This window comes from Tupaia chinensis, unplaced genomic scaffold (assembly GCF_000334495.1).
Source record: "Tupaia chinensis unplaced genomic scaffold, TupChi_1.0 Scaffold000647_1, whole genome shotgun sequence".
NCBI classification, from domain to species: domain Eukaryota; kingdom Metazoa; phylum Chordata; class Mammalia; order Scandentia; family Tupaiidae; genus Tupaia; species Tupaia belangeri.
The window spans coordinates 2,653,024-2,672,462 of NW_006160168.1; the positions used below are offsets into that span (position 1 = coordinate 2,653,024).

The following is a 19,439-nucleotide window of genomic DNA, read 5'->3' on the forward strand; positions in this document are numbered from 1 at the left end:
TGATGTACTAAAAGTATGGGAACAAACAGCTCTTTCTATTTCTAAAAGCTGATTTACTACAATGGGATCAAGGGCAAATCTGTAAGAACTGCATGTGAAATAGAACAATCATCAATCTTCCCAGCCTTTGAAATGGTTGGGGAAAATGTCTAACATAGTTCTACGTCTTCTCAGAAAAAAACTTTACAAAATTAGAAAATGTCCCTACCATCAATGAACAGATTTGTAATTACTTCCTATACACACACACTTAAATATAGAGGGAGTTGAATTGTTTATATATTTTCCCCATAAAAATAAGGTGCACTAAGATATTTAGAAAGACTTATCTAGAACTGTAATTTGGTACCACAATCATTGCTATCCCCTACACCCTAAGAATCCACAGAAAATAATTTATTTAAAATATTATTCAAAGTAACTGTGTAGCTATATAAAAGTGAGAAAGCATCCCCTATTGAGGAGGGTCATGCCGCCCTCCCTTCTCTTCCATTTTTCCCCGCTTTTGGGGTTTTGGGCATGTACACATAGGCACCTGCATGGTTTTCAAGATGCCTGGTCCAAAACTCAAACTGTAGAGTCAGCCATGTGGTCTCCAGATACTTTAACCCCTTGGCCATAGGCTATCTGAAATTCCCTTTCCTTTTTTCTTTTCTCTTCCTTCCTTCCTTCCTTCCTTCCTTCCTTCCTTCCTTCCTTCCTTCCTTCCTTTCTCTCTCTCTCTTTCTCTCTCTCTCTCTCTCTTTCTTTCTTTCTTTCTTTTTTTTTTTTTTTTGAAATTTGTTTAATTTCTTTCATGAGTGAGTAAGACAGAGAGTAAGAGCGGCAGCATCCTCAACTGAGTCCTGATGCTGAGATCCATCCTCAACCTCAGTCAGTTCAGGATCAAAGCAAGTGCCTGCCCAGATTGTTGTGGAAAACCAGATGGCTGGGGAATAAAAAGGCAGCACTCCAGAGAGACAGGGGTAACTCTTTAATACGCCAGCGGGCACGGAGGAGTTAATACTCAAAATCTCTGGTCCCGCTTGGGGGTTGAGCACAGTCTTTTATTGGCAAGTTTGGGGAGGGGCGGTTTCCAGCAGGCTAAGAGGTAGCCTATTAGGAAGAAGCAGCCCATTGGGAAGATGTAACCCAGAGTTTATTCGCAGGAAGAAAAGGCCAGATAAGCACGGTGTTTAGCTTCTCAAGGTCTCGATTGTTTTATCACTTCAGAGGTGGAGAGGCGGAGGCAGAGAATTTACAGAGGCACAGAGGCCTGGAATGGCAACAGTTATGCTTGGGCTTTTCTGAGTTCTGGGCCCAGCCACATCAAGATCACTCAGGGAGGTCCTTGACCTTGAACCTGGAATCGTCCCATGCAGGTCAGCCTCAAAGTGTCACTTTCTACTGCTACAGCACCATCTGGACCCTCAATTAAGTTTGTTTATTTTGAGGGGGTTGTGGTTTTATTTAGAAACAAAACGTGCACACAGGTTGTCTACCCCTTTTCATCACTGTGCAGCCTGGCATTGGGACTGGTGACTCTGATGGCCAGCTGGGCTGCCCATTCCACAATGGCCTTGCGGTTCTTGGAGGAGGCATTGTGGGCGATCTCAGCACAATAAGAATTATTGCACATCAGCAGCACTTCCAACTCCTTGACCTGGTGGACCAGGAACTTCCAGAAGCCACTAGGCAGCATGTGCTGTGTTTTCTTGTTGCTCCCGTAACCGATGTTGAGCATCAAGATCTGGTCCTTGAATCTCCTCTGCACCCTGTCATCACTACCTCTGGGTTTCTGCCAGTTGTGCTTAATTTTGACTTATTGGTCTGACTGGTGCCGGATGAACTTCTTGGTCCTCTTTTTGACGATCTTGAGTTTCACAAGGGGACTGAGGGCAGCCATGATGCCGGATAGGAGATGGCCGCCACCTCCACAGTCAGCGCCGAGGAAGAGAGCACTTGTTTGTTTTTGAAAGATTTTTGCTATAGAGCACGTGTGCTCATCAGAGAGACAGAGACAGAAAGTGGGAACTCACCTCCTAGGGGGGTTGGCCATGCTGCAATCCCTTCTCCATTCTCCTCTTGGGATCTTGGGCGTGCACGCACACACACACACACACACACACACACGCACGACTGGTGTGTTTTAAGCTGCCTTGTCCGGGACTTGAACTGCAGTCAACTACGTGAGAGTTCAGGGATGTAACCATTATGCTGTCTGCTGGTCCCCCTCATTGAAGTTTTAACTGCACTTTAACAATTGCCAATAAACCAAAGGACTACTTTTAATCTCTTTTTTGGATTATATTTATATCTGCAACTTTAATCATTTTAATACATTTCCTAAACAAAAGGCATTTTCAGTTTTAAATATGCTAAAACATGTCAAGATATTAAGCACTAATGAAGATACCTTTTTTAAATTTATTTTTTTATTGTCATCATAATCTTGTTTACATTACATTGGATTACATATAACTTTACAGTGTATTACATTGCTTTTTCAAAAGGGAATGCCCTGCATGTCAGTCAATACAGAGACATTAATCTCCCCGCTTTATCATTCAATATCTTTTCAATGTTTTTCCCAATCATTATTATTCTAATTTTTTTAAACAGTCAATCATTATTTCTCATTTAAGATATGGTTTTGAATTTAGATGAAAGGCTTTAAAGAGGGTAAAATATGAAATATTTGTATTAAATATTATAATGATTATTTTAGAGAGATTTTTGCTATAGGGCATGTGCACTTGCTGGAGAGAAGACAGAAAGCAAGAAATCACCCTCCAAGGGAGGATGGCCATGCCTCAATCCCTTCCTCCATTTTCCTCTTGGGATTTTGGGCACACATGTGCACACACCTGGAGTTAGTTTTAAACCACTGGGTCTGGGACTAAAACCATGGTCAACTACATGGGAGTTCTGTGACCTACCTATTATGCCATCTGCTGGTCCCAATATTTATAATGAAATATTTAAACATTAACTAATGTGAAATACTATTTGATCTTAGAATTTTTAAGCTGGAAATCATTATAGAGGTCATTTAATTCTATGAGTTTATTTTTTAGATGCTAAAACTGAATCCTCCATCTTTGGAAGGTCATATAACCGACAAGAATTCAGTCTTTCAACTTGCCAGTAAAAAGTTCTTTTTATTAAGCCATGTAAATATTTACTATACGCATTATGGTTCGTTATTTCAGTTTCCATAAATACATAAGTATTATTCTAAGGTGACATCATGTATTAGCCTAAAAAAGGAGTCTACAGGGCCAGTAGGTAGCATGGTGGTTAAGGTGCTGGATCCTGCATGGCTGACTCCACAGTTTGAGTCCCAGACCTGGTGGCTTGAAAATCACACTGGGCACACGTGTGCCCTAATTCCCAAAACGAAATGGAGGAGAGGGGCCATTACCCCTGAGGGGGTGATTTCTTTCTCTCTCTGTCTCATTGGAAAGCATAGGTACCCTATAGCAAAAACAAACAAATAAAAAGTTAAGTTACAATACTTAAGGATCAGAAAAATCTGATTGCAACTTTACTGTTCACTAGGTGACATAAAGCCAGCTATTTAATTGTGCTGTGCTGTCCTTTTCCTAATTATCAAAATAGGAACTCTAGTAATTTAGGCTTACCTACCTAATTTGGTTGTTGTAAGAAGTGATAATAAAAATAACTCAAAAGCATACAGCATGTCTAAGGGAAAACTAAATACTTAATAACAAAAACTCATCTTAACTATATTTAACCCAAGGAGCAATAACTACTCTGAGTCATAATTAGGAGGGAGGACACACGAGCCACTGTGTACCCTTAAACATCTAAATAAGTGAATGCAGGTATATCTAACAAGCTCTGTAGCTCTGAAAATTTCCTTGTTTTCCATAATCTAGCTTTAGGTTTACAGAAGCCATGCAATAACTAGTAGCTGAAAACAAATTAGAACTCTATGATTTCTTCATGTTGGGTAAATTCACTTCATGAGCTACAAGTGCTGTATTATAATTGTATAAAATACATTTTTAATAATATAAAAAAACATATTAAATAATAAAGAACTCTGACTTCTTAAAGGCCCCACTGACTTCTAAACAGAGAAAAATGCGGAATACCTATAGTATTGCTAATAGAAGCTCAAGAATTTACTATAGATCCATTCCGTAAGTGATATAAGCAGAACATAAATCTTGCCCAATATTATTCCCTAATAGTAAAATATAGTTTCCCAAGTGACATGTAAACTCATCCAGCTTCAGCTGACCTTTAAAAAGAAAACCAAACAAAAACTTATCAACTGGATTCTCTTGGACAAGAAATAGATTTTGCAACTGGAGGGGTGGTAGGAATCAATAAGCAGGCTTTAAAAGTTTTATAGATGCAAATTTTTGAAGGAAATATTTGTATACTATACATAGAAAACCAGTCTGAAAGGAAACACTAAGAGATGCTAATAAAGGCCATCTCTAGGAGTTAGAATATTTTTAGTTTTTTTCCTTATCTTTTTTCTTCTTTGTGCTTATCTATTTTGTTTTATTTTGTTGTATATTTAAAAAGTTATATTTTGTGGGGAAAAGTCATCTGCTTTAGGTGGTAAGTTACAATTATACTCACTTCAAAAATTAAACAAGAAGACATGTTAGTGGTGGTGATAGGAGTGGGAATTGGATCCAGGCTTCTTATAGTGTGTTGGTACTATTTCTGGTTAAAGGTCAGCATAGAGAAAGAGTCTACAGAAACCACTCCAATGGGGGCTTTCCCTTCTAGTAAATACCAACAGGCCTGGTTGCAAACGGTTTCCAGCTATTTCTGAGCTCATACTCAGCATGTGTTCTTTACCCACAATGTTCATTTCTGGATAGTACGTCTCCATCTCAAATTTAAACAAGCATTGCTTTCAGTGTTTAATTACAATTTAATGGAAATACTACTTGCATTCAAATTAGCTTTTAGTTTTCACATCACGAATGTGCATCCAAGTTATTGTGTCATTATAATCTCATGTTATAATGGCTTCATAATGCAAGTCCCTGCAGGCTTGAATTAGTGGTTTCCTATGGTAATCGCCCATCACTATAATATCATAATCACATAAGCACAATCCCCACATGCTTCCGCTGCAATCATTTTGACATTGTAAAAGCATTTTAATAGTATTAGCATAGATTCTCCCGAGAAATCATCTCATTGTCACAGCATTACCATATAAGATTAATTGTGATGGAGCCAAGTTGTTGTAGTATGAGAGCTTAAAAAAGAGAAGGGATGCTCAGCACCCAAACATTTTCATTTCTCTAAAGGTCAATGCATTTTGCAGTAAGGTCATCATAGAACCCTTAATTGAATATATGTCCTCTCACTGGATGCTCTTTCTTTATCTTTTTGTTTGTTTGCTTAGGACTCACATAGCTAATAAACGTGATCAGTCCCTCTCTGTGGTATTAAACAAACAAACAAACAGATAGGGCCCTTGTCTTCAAGGAGTTTACAATTTACTCAGGTTTATGACAAATTATACACAGCATATAAGTAAACAAGATGAATACTCTTGTAATAAGCGAGGTACTTTGAAGTAACAGAACTACACAGTGGCTTTCCCAACAAATGTTTAATAATTAACTAAAGGGTTAAACACAATAACTGCATGGAAATGAAGTGCATATTATCAAGGTTAATAAGAGTCTGCCTGGCATCTTTGTATTCACTCTGGGAAGACAAGAGGCCACCAGAGACACTGGTAGTGGCCACGCCATAGCTCTGCACAAGAAGGGAGCAGGAACAGGTTATGGGTAGGAAACATCTCCTCTGCTGTTACCTCTACTGCTTTCAGTGGGATAGTAGAAGCCAGACCTTATTCTTTATGGCTAAGAGAGGAATGAGCAGAGTTGTTCTCCATAATCATCAGATCAAGGGCCATTGAAAAGAAACCCCTATTTGGAAAAGTACCGCTCAGCCCTCAGCAGCTTGTTGGTTTGCTTTCCGTAGTGGAACCATGGTATAAAATGACTATCCTGTGTCAACAACAAATGGTGTGCAATGCAGAGACTGGCAGGGTATTGTGTTCATCTGAGATGTTTGTAATCTTCTAGCAGTCACTGGGGACACCATAGGAGAATTACAAATGGACTGATATGATTTTCAAGGAATCTTCTCCTCTCAGTGTTTAAGTGAGAACATCACAGCCAGCATTTGGCACCGTGACTGGCCCATAGCAGGCATTCTATAAAAGTTTATGGATAGATGAATAAATTAGCTTGAGTGGAAAGGGTGCATACATTTTCAGAGATGGCTTAGGTCTGAAAACACAAGTGAACAGATTTGGGATACATACTCTCTGGTAGCATTAACAGCAGAAGAATTAACAACTAGCAGTGTCTCTGTACCATTAAAGACTTACTTGCCTTCTTGGTTATGGCAAATCACAGCATTCTGAGAGATAATGGTTCCTAATTTTCCCTTTCTCAGACTGTGGGTATCTGGGAGCCCTCAGAACTACTTAGAGGCTCAGTTTTCCAAAAGTAATAACATTTTTAAGAATTGGAACACAGTAAGGATGAAGCACAACGATATGCTCTCTAAATGCTCAAAGCTGCTTTTACCGACAAGCGGTGGAGCAATATAAACCTATTGCATAAACAAAATTAGCCATCCTTCCTCTGGAAGTTATTTTTAACTTCACAGGTAAAGTCTAACAGCACTTGCTATGATATTCTACTTTGAATTCTTGTTTAGGCATTGTATGCGATTAAACTCTCACTTCTTGGCCTATTTTTTTGTTAGGACTTTTTCTTCTTTACCATAGAACACGTGAGCTCCCCACAGAGAGACACAAAGAAAAAGGAAAAGTGAGAAATCACCCCTCAGTGGGATGGCCATACCACAATTCCTTCTGCTCCATTCTCCTCTCCACTTTGGGTACACATGCAAATGGAATGATTTTCAAGCCACCGGGTTGGGAAATTAAATTGTGGTCGGCCGTGTGGGCCAAGTTGTGGCCAAGTTCAGTGTCTTAACCATCATGCTACCTGCTGGCAACCTCTTGGTCAATTCTTTATAGTAACTCATGACACACATTTTTATTATACTATATATTTAAGGTTTTTTTTTTTTCTCTCCCTTTCATTCAAGTATAATAAAAGCAACTGAAATCATTCCTAATTCAATAAGTTACTTCCCTAATTTGGTAAGTCAGTGTTTCATTCATGTAAACAATAGTCAGTAGCTACAAAATGTTTTAAGTGCCACCAAAAATTAATGTTAACTTACTATAATTTTTACAGATGGAACACTATAATGGTCCTCTGATCATAAGATATTTTCCTAAGAGAAAGAAAAGTTAGAACTTTACCAATACATAAATGTTTTAAACAAAATCAATATGCTAAAAGCATGTCTTTGGGCAAATCACATATATATATATGGACCTCAGTTTTCTCATTAATAAAACAAAAGAGCCGAATGAATTTTTATTGTTGTTGTCATTGTTTCTAAGGTTTTTGCCAAAGGGCATGTGAGCTTGCCAGAAAGACAGAGAGAGAGAGAAAAGGAAAGGGAGAAATCACCCTTTATGGGTATGGGCACACCACAATCCTTTTTACTCCATTCTCATCTCAGGATCTTGGGCACTCACACACACATGCCCAGCATGAGTTTCAGATCACGGGGTCTGGGACTCAAAACCGAGGTTGACCACATGGGTGTCCATTACCTTAACCACTATGCCATCTGCTGGCCCCTTAACAAGTCATCTTTAAGGTTCTCTACGTATACAACTTCTATGATCCTGTGAAAAGCTTGGCCTGTAAATGATTTCTGCAGCAGCTTCTGCATTAGTTAAATTTATTTAAATATTAAATGAATGGAGATCTATGTGTAGTAGAAAATCAGGACGTTTCTACATGAGGAATATGGAACCTATTGGTATCTTTCTCAGAAGTTCCATTAGGCAAACCATACTCAAACCACATTACAGTATTTACTATAAATTTACTATAAACGGCAGGTTATTGCTAACAGATGAATGAAATAAAAATACTCCACAACACTGAAATTCCAGATTGTTAATTATTTATGAACATTCTTTATTCTACTTGTGAATAAGAATAAAATCGAGGCACACATATAAAATGACACCCCTGTTAGCCCTGAAATGAATGATGCTGATTAGCTAAGCAGCTAAAAATCATTGGCTATTTCCCAAATAAGAACTACAGGAATCCATTATCTATGTATGTTTGTATGTGTACACATATATTCGTGCGTATATGGTTTTTACAGTTTCAGAGCCTCACAGTACAACTATAGAAGCCATTCTGAAAATTTTGTGCCAATTTAACTACCTAGAATTATTTTATTCTTTAATGCACAAAGAAACAAATTTAAAAAGTTAATATTCTGCTTCAGTTTGGGCAATGTTTCGGAAACTATGACGTACATTCTACTGGTGGTTCAAAATGATTTTAGGTGATATAAATGGGCATTTAAAAATCTCTTATACAAATATTTATGTATTTTAATGTGTTTTAGAGAAAAAGAGTAATAAAAGTGTGCCTGCAATTTTGTAGATATCTTTGCTTAGAAGAAGGCTAAAGTTTGAAAAGTGAAAAACATTAAGCACTTCATGGTAAATGTGGCACACAGGCATATCACATGCTCATTAAGACAATATGAGAATAAATCAAGTTTTGTAAGAACTGGTCAAAATTATGCAGAGTTTGTAAAAGCTAAAGAGAACGTCAAAAATCTCTACAGTGTCTGGTGACACATTCATGTTCCTTGGCTTATTAAAGAACTAACTCCTTTTCATGAAGTAACATCCCTTCTTACTTCACAGAAATATTATCCTGGGCAGATCTGCAATAGCCCACAGATAGTGAAACCACTTCAGAGGCTGGAAGTTGCATGAGAGGCGCAGGTTCAATCCCTGTGGCAACCTGAACTGAACATGCCAGGTATGATTGAGTGTGCCTGTAATCTTAGGTAATTGGGAGGCTGGGGCAGGACTGTGACATGGCAAGATCCTGTCAGAAATCACTCTACGCCCCCCCCCACCTTTGTCTTTATTTCCCACATAAAGAAGAAAAAAAAAAAAGAAATATAATCTTGACCTCTAATTAGACAGAAAAAGCTGTATTATTTTAATTTTCAGACCTTTTATTGATCTCATAATTGTTGACATTATTTTAAATGTTGTTGGTTTAAAAATACACATATATATATAGTATGAAGATTATGGATCAAGACATTATGGTCAATGCTCACTTCAGCAGCACATATACTAAAATTGGAATGATACAGAGAGATTAGCATGGCCCTTGTGCAAGGATGACATGCAAATTCATGAAGCATTCCATATTTTTAATAAGTAAATAAATAAAGGGAATAAAAAAGACATTATGGTCAGACATTTATAGACTAAAATTCTAACGTTTAAGACATTACTCTATGTATAAAAGCAATATACAAGAAACTCTTTAATCCTGATATTGTGAAATTACTGCATTACATAGGAATAAGTAATGCAAATTTATTTTCGCTAAGGTACTATTTAGTGATGGTCCATTTTGGGTGTCAACTTGAGTAAGTGAAGGATGCCTGGACTGCTTTGCTGGTGAAATATTGTTGCTAGGTATGCGTGTGAGAATGTTACAAATAAGATTGATCTGTGAATCAGGACTGGGAGCATGGGAGGGATAAACAGAGGGAGAGGCAAGATCCTGTCAGAAATCACTCTCCCTCTTTCTCTTCCCCACCATGATCCTTCCTTCCAGACCATGTTCTGTGTTTACTCACACCTTTGTCTGCTCCATCTCTGCTCCTTGTCTCAGTCTTTGGCCACCTTCCACCTTTGTTCCTGCTGGCTCCTGGCCCTGTACCCCTCCAACCAGGAAAACTTCAATTTATTTAACCATTGGAATAAACATTTACCACAGGTAATGTCCAAAGGTTCTAGGGCCTGTGTGCTCCTGAGCACCCCTTCAGGCCTTGGACTGGAATTGAACCAGCTTCCCTGGTTGAATCTTTTAACTGTTTCTCCACCTTGGAGACAGCCTACTGTGGAACTTTTCCACCTTGTAATTTTGTGGGACAATTCCTATAATATATCCTTTTTCCTTTTTTTTTTTTTTAACATATATATTTATCCTTTAGTTTGGTTTCTCTGAATAATCCTGACCAATACAGTATTAGTAACATAAAAAAAAAAAAAGTGGAAACAGATTCACAAAAAAACAGTGTTGCTAAATAATGCATTAGGAAAATTTCATATAAGAAATTTTTGGCAATCTTGATTTGATTTTTAAAAAAATAAATTTAGAAATTGTTTTGACCTCACCATAATATAAATAGTAGCAAAAATCCACAAGGTAGCCTTAATGCTAAGAAACTGTTTAACGATTCTTTGAAGAACATTTTAAACATGAAACATTTCACTTGAAATATTTTGCTCTTTCTACCTGAACACACTGGACAAAATGTAAAAAGATAATGTCTGGGAGGAATGAAGAACATCAAAAACTGTATCAATATTTGCAAGGGCCTTTTCCCTCCCTCTACATCTACTACATCAAATATGTCTTCAAAGCCAAAGTCTCAGTATTGCCAGTACTTGAAACGGCAGATTCCTTACTACTTATACACTGAGCTGCTCCAAAATATTTAGTGCACAGGAGGAAGAGAATCACTTTTGAGGATGTACTTTACTAAACGATAATGAGGCAAGTTAACAGGAGCACTGAGACGTCTACAGAACTGTGAGTGGGAGTCCTGAGTTAGGCCCAGGACAGTGGCTGATCCTAGGGGTAACACAGAAGGGAGGCAGGACTTCGGAATATCGCTTGTCTGAAGAACACTCAGGGGAGAGCTTTTCTTGCCTGAGGTCTGCCTGTAAGATCCACCACCTGCAACAGCAGAGGACATTTTTATAGAAAGTATTAAGCAGAAGGCACTAGCCAGGCATGGCCCACTAGAGACAAGTGACCTCTTTTAAAGTTCTGTGTTCAATGGATTTATGCAGTGGCAAACGGATAGTCTCTGAACTCCAAGACTGAACTTAAAGAAACTGCAACTTGAGAGCTTGGGAAACTCTCTAACTCGTAGAAAGGCACTGACTCATGGAAGTAATAGCCAGGTCATACGCTAAAGAGTAATTAATAAAAATAATTTAGGCTGAAACTAGAAAGATGCTCCAAAAGACATTCTTGGATAAAGGTTTCAAAAATATTTTTATATATGGAACCACTAGTAGGTAGATCCACACTCTACCTACACATACACTGTCTAACATGTGAATATGTACCTCATCTAATCTGTCCCTGAAAATGTACCAAATTTTGCATCATAGGAAGCTACAAATTTCATTCACTTTTCTTTTTAAAAATTATTTTGCTCATTTTTTAATATGAACACTCAAAAACTTACAAATGTAGAGAGACTAGTATAGAGAACCCTTATGTATCCATCTCTTAGCTTCAAAAATAAAATCCAATTTAAAACAATCTTGAAAGGGAAAAATGTTCCCAGCCCATTCAAAGCCACCAATCAATTACCCTGATATTACTAGCTTATATTTATATACCTACATAACAATCCTCTAAGGATTTCTGGCTATCAGTTTTCTACAAAAGTTTTTTGTTAAGGGAAAAAGTAAAACCTAGATTTTTACTCTGAAGGAACACTGTAAAGCTTCCTATAATCATCAATATTATGCATGGTAGATGTGGACAGATAATGGTGAAACTGAAGTCTTCTGTGCTTTCACATTTCTCAATATTTCTCTGAATGTAAGAGCATTTTTAGTTTCTTAGTCTCACATGTCTCTTCAGAGAGACTCTTTCTGCTTTCTTAATCATTTTCAGTTTATAATAAAGGGACAATAATACATAACACAGGTAGTGGTGCAGCATTAACCCAAGTCAACCCACATGGGAAAGGTCCTGGGTTAACATCTCAGGACCTCCCAGATTGTACCAGATCTATGTGTGTGAGCCTATGATCCAAGCCAACTCAAACTTCAGTCAAACCACAGCATAGGGACCTTGTGGGGATGCGTCCCTCTCATGAAAGAAGTAAATAAATTAAAAATATAATAACACAATGTGAGCACAAGATGCTTTCTTACAGGAAGAGGAGCTAAGATAGTACATTCTATGTCCTTTTTCGCTTTTCCATAATACAAATACTTAGACTAATCCTCACAAGCTTTTGACTCAAAGAGAAAATTCTGCAGGTTATTGTAAATATTTGGAAGGGTGTAGTTCATATATAGCAAGGTATATGTGATTATGTACTTTGTGATTATGTACTTTTTTTTGGTTAATAGCTTAATAAACTATTTAATTCATTTAATAATGCACCTTCAGTTTTTACCCAGTTATCTCAGGGTTTTAAGTCACAAGCATAAAGTTCTCTGCCAAATAATGCTGAGAAGTTCCTAAACTCGGTAGACCCTCCAGCAGTCATCACTTAGTGGCTCAGATTTGAAAATAAGTCCCAAAAGTGGTCGTTTCCAAATAAATACTATTAGTATTGTCGGACAACATTATGGGCTGAATTGTGTCTTTCCTAAATTCACATACTGAAGTCCTAAATACCTATAATGTGCAGATAAGGTCTTTACAAATATGATGATGTTAACATGGGTCATTAGACTGGTGGTGTTATAAGAGGAGATTAGGACATAGATATGCACAAAAGAAAGGACTTGTGAAGACATAGGGAAGATAAGGTAGCATCTACAAGGCAAGGAAAGAGGCCTTAGTAGAAGCTAACCCTGTTAACATATTGATCTTGGACTTCCAGCCTCCAGAACTGTGAGGAACTTAATATCTGTGTATAAGTTGGTGGTATTTTGTTTTGGCATCCCAAGCAAATGAATATAGAGAGTAAATATTTCTATTATATATTTCTATTTTCCTCTTGGGACTTTGGTCATGTATGCACATGCACCCAGTGTGAGTTTCAAGCCACCAGGTCCAGGACTTGAACTATGGTTGGCCATGTGGGAGTCCAGCGACATAACCATTTTACGCCACCTGCTGATCCCAGGCATGTGAAATTTAACCTAAGATATTCTGACAAATTTTGATGATGGTCAAGTAGTAGTTTAAGAAATGAACTGAGGCCAAATAAATTATTATTTAAATTATGTATCAAGGCACAATTGTTGTTGAAGTTAAATATATACCATACAATATATGGGGAAATATATGATATGAAACACCCCTGAACTGTAGTTCAGTTTTGATCTTTCCTCCAAACTTTCAGAGAGCAAGACTGATAATATTAACTTTTCAGATATATAAGGAATACAGTAGATGAGACATGCAGAAACATAAAGGTATAAACATAAGAAAACATGGAGAGTTTATGAAAATATTTATAATTTAAAAATACATTTATAATATTGAAAATAATAAACAACGTTGAGGGAAAAATCATTGCTGGTATACAGAAATACTAAGGATTTTGTGGTCATAATGGGCTTTCAATTACACAAAAGAGCATTAAATGAACAACAATATTTACCAATATTCTCTTCAAAGTGCTTTTCAAACACCAAATAATTACCCAATTAAGCCACTGCAAGATAAGCTGTTATTACTCTGGATTTAGTGAAAAGGACTAATAATTACTATTTTAACAATTCCTGTGAAGAAAGACTCAGTGTTTACTGAACACAACTAAGCACACCCTATCCTTTTAATGAATAGGGAACAGAAAAAAACCAAAAAGCTTATTAAGTGAATTCAGTGGAAGACAGAGATGACTAAGGACTAAGAACCATGACCTGTACAAACTGAATTTAATATGCAAAGCAGAGACCTAAATTGGCAGAATGCTATTTATGAATACTGCCAATATTCAGTATTGCAGACTGACAATAGAGAATCTTCGGTCATGTCCTGAACAACATAATTCATCACAGAAGTGCTTGGGGCAGTCATGTCCAAGTAATTTATCATCATCATATCACTCGTCTGAGTATGTACGAGAGGGGGAGAACTTTGATTGTTAACCTCTAGGGAACCTGGATTTATGGCTAACATCCCCAAGAATGCAGCACAGCTCTGCCCAAAGCAAAATGCTTCCTGCTTCACTTCTGTTTAAGTCAGAGCAAACGAGTGAACACATTGCCTCTGGGATGTTGAGGGCAAAACCTAGGTCGGATACTCTTAGATTTGATATAAGATAGCCAGGAAATCATTTTTAAAATACCCTTTGAAGCTACGTGAAAAATAAAAGTCAGTGATAAGAATGGATGATTCATTTAAATGTCCGTTGGTGACAAATTTTTGAAATACGTCCACCGATAACTACATTTCAGACGAATCATCTTCTCACAAGAACAGGAGAAAACTAGAAAACTTGAAAATATACTGAAAAAAAATATATATTATGTAAATTTATTATTTATATATAAATTTTATTTTATATGTGTGTGTGTGTGTATATATATATATATAATACATCTTATTTCTTTCAAATTACTCTCTATTCCTTTCAAACACTAAGCCTTTATGTACTTTATACTTTAACATGGGCTGCCCTTACAGACTGTAATTAAACATCTAAATGCCATTTTCACCACCTTTTGATTAAAAATCACAAAGCTGACAAGAGCATTATGAGAGTATACCTGCCATCTCCCCAACAGCAAGAGTGAGATTAAGTCCTAAGGCAAGCCTTGTACAGCATCTTCCCCAAGGTGCCCAAGGTGTCTGGTAAGCTGGAGCCAGAAATCCCTGGATGCACAGGTCAGACCTTTTCGGAGTAAGTTAGGCAAGCTAGGCTAAGATATGCTGCAGTAACACAGATCCTCAAATCTCAGGGTTTGCATACAACAAATGTTTATTTCTAGCTCACTGTACACATTTAATGTAGGTGGCAGGGAGTTCTGCTCATTGTCTCATTCCATGCCTCAAGCTGTTAGGGCTGCCACCATCTGGGTAGTCACTGTGGCAGAGGGAGAGAGACTGGGACAGATCTTCCATTGATTCTTCAAACTTTCACCTGGAAATGTCATTCCATTTACATTTTATTGGCTGAACAAATCACATGGCCATACCTGCCTAGATGGGGACAGAGAAATGGATAATCCTCTTGATTCCCACACTGAGTAGATAGGTATTTGTACTTGGGCAAGCAAAGCTTTTATGAAACAGTAGTCAGAATCAAAGGGGCTTCTCCTTCTGACTTAGAGAGTGTATCTATGAATAAGAAGACTTCTGTCATTAAAGTCATACTGAAAAAACATAGGGGCCAGGAGGTGACAAGGTGGTAATGCAATGTCCTGCAAGGCTGAATCATGTGGGAAGATTCTGAGTTCACATCCAGAGACATCATTGAACATGCTGGGAATGGATGTGCCTGTGATGTGGGTAGATCATGGTGTGAAGACCCTGTTGAAGATGTCCTTTTCTCTCTTCATCTCTCTCTCAGAGAGGAAAAAATTAGCTAAAAGAGAGAGAGAGAGAAAAGAAAAAAAGAAAAAGAAAATCCTGAGCTACTGAAACTACAGTAGCTACAGAAAATACAGTAGAAAGAACGGCTAAAGAAAACACAATGATGGGACCAGCAGATAGCATAATGGCTACATTGCTGGACTCCATGTAGTTGACCATGGTTTGAGTCCCAGACCTGGTGGCTTAAACTCACGCAGGGCATGTGTGCATGTGTGCCCAGGATCCTAAGAAGAGAATGGAGGAGAAGGGATTGTGGCATGGCCATCCCCCCTGGGGGGTGATTTCTCACTTTTTGTCTCTCTGTTTTTGTCTTTCTGACAAGCATGCACCCCTATAGCAAAAACCTCTCCAAAAAAAAAAAAAAAATCAAAACAGAATGAGAGCCAGCCAGGTGGTGTGGTGGTGAAGGCTCCTGGATCCCACATGGTTGACATCATGGTTTAAGTCTTGACCGGGCAGCTTGAAAAACATGGTGGGCATGTGTGCCCCAAATCCTGAAGAATGAGGAAAGGGGATTGCAGCATGGCCATCCCCCAGAAGATTTCTCTCTGTCTCTCTGTCTCTCTCTCTCTCTCTAGCAAACACATGCTTAATCAGGATATTTCCATCTTGCTACTGTGTGGTTCAGTGAGATATTAAAGACATTTTAGGAAAAGACACTTAAAAGCACAGGAAAGCAGGGGGGGTGTGGTATTTTACATAGTTCATCATTTTGTCCTCAAGCATAATTCCAAGAGCCATCTCTAACATCCTTACATGGAGTTTCAATGGACAATAATTGCAAGAGTTCTATGGCTCAGCTACAGACCTGGAAGGTACGAGTACACACAGGCATGTATTTCCCAAGGCTCTGCATGTTCTGTCTTTGTGTTCTTTGTTCTATGTTCCTGTCTGGCTCAAAATTTGACTATTCACATCTTGTATTACACTGCATTTTTTTTTTCAGAAATGCTTTTCACTTCTCTGTATTCAAGCTATTTTGTTTTTCTTCATGGAGAAGGGGAAACTTGGCCAGTGAAATCGACCTTTCAGTTAATTCACCTCATAATATACACTGTCCTGATTTTCCTCCTGCCTCACTGGTCACCCTCCTCTGTTAGATACTTCCCACTGAACTCAAAATGTTCCTTGGAATTGGGTCCAAGGTCCTCTTCCCTTCCTCACCTATATTCTCTCCCCGGGTCTTCTTACACAATCCTGGCAGCTTCATGTATAATGATTTTCACTTAATTATCAGTCATGCAGATCTCTCCTGTGAGCTACAGTATAATGTACCCAACAGCCTACAGGACATTTCTACATGCACGTCTCAGAGATTTTGTGTTAGGAAGGCTTCACAATGGTTCCCAACAACCGCATTCCCCTCTGGCATTCACGCCCTCTCATACCACACCAGGGTTGGTCTTTGTGACCAGTAGCATGCAGCAGAAGTGATGATATGCCACTTCAGGGATTAGGTTCTAAAAGGTTGTGGCTTCTATCTCAGGTTTTCTTTCTTTTTTTTCCCCTTCCTTCTTCCCTTCCTCTCTCTTTTTTAATTGCCAGAAGAAAGGTATATTCGCCAGACATAGAGAGAGAGGGAGGAAGCAACCTCCCCCACCATCACCCAGACATGGTCATGCTGCAATCGTTTCTCCTCTGTTTCTCAGTTCTGTTGAGATCTGGAGCACATGTGCACATGCACCTGGTATGTTTTTCAAGCCACGGAGGCAGAGGCTTGTATTATAGTTGGCCATGTAGAATCTGACTCCCTTAACCACTATACTATTGGGCCACTTGTTGGGCTCTCTTTTTTTCTTGGACCATTGACTCTGGGTGAAGTGACATCAAGACCAGCCTCTGGGGAGGTCTATGTGGTAAGAAACTGAAGACTCTAGTCAACAGTCAGTTGGAGTCTAAAAACAGCGCTGTGGATCTTTCAGCCCCAGTCGAGCATTAAGACCTACCTACATCTAGACTGCAGCCTCACAAGAGATGCTGAGCCAGAACTACCCAACCAAATGACATCTGAATTCTAGGCCCAGAGATCCTGTGACATAATACATGTTTTGTTATTTAAATCTACTAAATTTCAAAGTATCTTTTAATGTAGCAATAGATAACTGATCTACACATCACTGAGTTAGTAGGTACTAAATAGAACTTCCTATCTCCCTTACTCCAATTTCCAATTTGTTTGTTTCTTAGCCTTCCTCTTTAATTAAATGACATTGACATCTACCCTATGTTTGATCCAGCAAATTGAGAATCATCTTTGATTTACTTTTCTTTCACTACTATATCCAATTCACCAACAACGTCGATGGAATCAAAATCAGAAGAACTTATCAAATCCATTCATTCAATACAAATATATTAAGAGCCTACTTTGGGCCCAGCTGCAGTGACATGGGCAGTTTGGTGCTGAACGACAATGTAGGAGCCACAGGAAAGACCATGTTTGTGTTCCTGACCACCCGAATGGGCTCGAGTGGGGACTGAGCTTGATGAGACCCTGTATAGGATGCCTGCTTCTCTTTCTATTGTGAAAAAAATGAAAATATCAGACTTTTCTTTTTTTTTCTTTAAAGAGCCTACTTTGCATAAGACACAGCACCAGCTGCTAGAGAAACAGTGGTAAATAAAACAGGCAAAACCCTGTCTTCATGTAATTGACATTTTTATGGGAAGGAGTAAATGACAATCTGCAAAAGAAATGTGTAGTATGTCACATGGGAATAAGCAATATGGATGGAAAATAAAGTGAGTAGCAGGGTGAGGAATGTGGGAGTGTTTGAGGGTTCTCTGAATGTTATTTTAAGTAGGGTGGTCAGGCAGGCTGCCCTGGTAAAGTGACATTTGAAAACTCTACTTTCTCTGTTTCCACTGTCACTACTTTTGTAACCTCCTTCTTTCATTTGAGTTTCATCAGTCACCTGCAAGTTACCCCCCAGCAACCCCTTTGACTGCACTAAGAGCACCTTTAATTCCTGTTGAACATGGAGCAAACTTGAGATGGACAAAGCAGGGGGTGGTAAAAGGAGTAAAACCACAGGCTTTGAGACAGAGAAAGGGCATTTTTCCACCTCTCTTTCCAGCGGTGTAGCTGGAAAGTAATTCAGGGCCTTAGCTATCTCATCTGTACCCTGAAAACACCTTGTAAAGCTGCGGAGAGGATTAAATTAGAGCACAGGCCTCAGACGCACACCAGTGATTAGCTTTTACTGTTAAAAAACATAAACTTGGACATTGCTGTTGTGACCCTAAAAATCAAGGAACGGAAACAAACTATATAGTGTTACGTTATTCCAAAAATCTCTATTACACATACTTTAGTAACTTTTATAACACAAAAGCAAAATCCAACCTCCACAAATGAAAACATAATTTCATAAAGTTGCTCTCTGTGAATTTGGAGTTTGAGTTACCCTTTTAAAATTTTAGTTGCTATCTTGTTGTCAATGGCAGCAGGTTGTCTGATATTTTTCTTGGAGGAGTGCACTGAGATTTCTTTTTGAAGGGAATCAGTTATTTCTGAAATGACATCAGGCCTTTAGGATAATGATCCTATATCCCTACTGGCTATGTAAAAAACAATGTAGTGGGTCTAAAAGTGTCCTAAGCCCTAGGACTCTTTTCTTATAGACCGTAGATCTCTGTGACAATGAATGTGATCATCCTTTAGGACAGGAATAAGTGCTTGTCAGTTTTCTCCATTTTAGAGGTGATTTGGACTCTTTGTTTCTACACAGCACTACACAACAGTAAAGTTCTTATCTGTAAATGTCCCCTCTGGCAGGTATTACTTTACTTGCAACATCTTTACAAATGTCATCTACATCTTACTTTGCTTATACTGGTAGGGCGGTGCACCTAAGGGTGTTTGGAGTACCTTTATGATAGAGCCATAAGAGGATAAAATGAATGGCAAGGCTAAAGCCTGAGGCTTAGGAAAAACAAAACAAAACAAAAAAACAACCAAAAACCCCCCCCCCCAAAACCCCAGAAGTATAA

At 38.3% G+C, this 19,439-nt stretch overlaps 1 protein-coding gene, 1 non-coding gene and 1 pseudogene across 4 annotated transcripts in view; 1 reads left to right on the top strand and 2 right to left on the bottom strand.

Moving 5' to 3' along the window:
* PTER (phosphotriesterase related) overlaps window positions 1-19,439 on the bottom strand; it is a 77,775-nt gene that overhangs the window by 56,580 nt on the left and 1,756 nt on the right. The window lies entirely within an intron of this gene.
* On the bottom strand, window positions 784-1,983 carry LOC106736117 (60S ribosomal protein L32 pseudogene; annotated as a pseudogene).
* LOC114009874 (U6 spliceosomal RNA) lies at window positions 9,239-9,344 on the top strand. The gene has a single exon (XR_003551271.1). It is a non-coding gene; the product is annotated as a U6 spliceosomal RNA (small nuclear RNA).